The 1,529-nt window shown below is 48.7% G+C and overlaps 1 protein-coding gene across 3 annotated transcripts in view; it reads right to left on the bottom strand.

Moving 5' to 3' along the window:
* The window catches only part of FNDC7 (fibronectin type III domain containing 7), a 44,174-nt gene that overhangs the window by 10,438 nt on the left and 32,207 nt on the right, over positions 1-1,529 (bottom strand). The window lies entirely within an intron of this gene.

Raw genomic sequence — 1,529 nt, 5'->3', positions numbered from 1 at the left:
GGGGGGGGGGGGGGAGAAGGCAGAGTGGCTGCAGCTGTGGAATGTGCTGTGGTATAGCAGCAACTAGAAATTCCCCTGTGTGGCAACTGCCCCAAGCACCCAGTTGTATCATTTCTCCTCTGTTTCAGATAAACCCAGCCTACAGCATCTCTCCAAAGAGTACAAAGACTTCAAAGAGGAAAGTGCTGTTCTCTATACCCATTCTGGAAACTGTTAGTGGGAGTATTGGCTCTCTCAAGTTTCATGTTTCAAAAGCTGTACAGGTCTTGTTAGCTCCACACCCTTGCCCTTCTACAGCAGTATGGTTGCAACAGGAGCTGCCTGTCCAGCATCATCTTGCCTGAAGTGTATCCCCAAAAATGGCCTGAGGGTGTACTTGTTTTATTCTACACTGCAGGACAGTGGAGAGCACTAAGCTCAGGTACCAAAAGCAGTCTAGTCAGTAGCACAGGGCTTCACGTGGACTAATTTACCCTGCTACTCTGCTGCAATCAGACAGCTTCTAAAACTAGTTTAGGTACTTCTGAGCTTTACTGAAGTGTCAGTATACACATGCACTAGGTTTTCACTGCATAGATGGCCTGGATCACTCACTGGCACGTGGGCAATCCCCAACATGCTTCTGCCTTCCAAGTGAATTGGAGGCATGTCTTGTGACTTTGTACACCTTGTGACTCTTTCTGTGCCTGGGAAAGAATCAATTATGGGTAAATTCATTGGTCTTTAGGAAGAACTGTGGAAACTGTACTGTAAGACTATAGCTTATCTTTGTACATGTCCTTTTTCAAATAGAGTGAGGATGCATCTGAACACCCAGCTAGGTCAAGTGGCCTAGTTTCAAAGCACCTTCAAACCTAGATCAAAGGTTTTCTTGTGTAAATAGTAGGCTTGTGCACAGTGGCAAGTATTTGCTTTGGATTCAGATTCAAGGGACAGGGATTCAATTTGGTGAATCCCTACCACAAGTGTTTCCTTGAAAAATACACTTAGAGTTGGGTTGTACTCTTATACATCATGCTCTTCCCATTTTACTGTGTAGCTTTATTGCACAAACAAGTGGGACTCTTCCTTGGACTGTAGCCCAGGCCCCCTACTATTTGCTAGGGCTGTGCAAAGCTTTGGTAGCTGATTTGATTTGGAGGAGATTCGGCCTGATTCGGTGGCTAAATCTTTGAATCTAATCAGGAGACCAGATAAAAGCTCTGAATCAACTGCGATGGGGGGGGGGGAGTTGTGAGCAGAACTGACCTTAGGAGCGTGTGGGGCCCAGGGGGAGGCGAGGTGGCAAGCAGCTGGAGGAGAGGGGAGGCAAGCGGCCAGAGTCAGCAGTGTCTGGCAGCAGCAGAGCTGGTGGTGCTTGGCAATAGTAGTGCATGGTAACAGTAGTGCATGGCAACTTGTAGCCTGTACAGGACTGTTTGTGGGGCCTGAGGCAGTTGCCTCAATTCAACCCTCCCCTCCCCCCTGGGACAGCCCTGGCCATGGGCTTGTCCCAGGCCCCATCCCTCCCACTCTGTGGGGGTACTGGT

Source organism: Gavialis gangeticus, unplaced genomic scaffold (genome assembly GCF_001723915.1).
Source record: "Gavialis gangeticus isolate Ggan-Ray unplaced genomic scaffold, GavGan_comp1, whole genome shotgun sequence".
NCBI classification, from domain to species: Eukaryota; Metazoa; Chordata; order Crocodylia; family Gavialidae; genus Gavialis; species Gavialis gangeticus.
The sequence above is the reverse complement of the archived record's forward strand: the minus strand, read 5'-3'. Positions and strand labels throughout refer to the sequence as shown.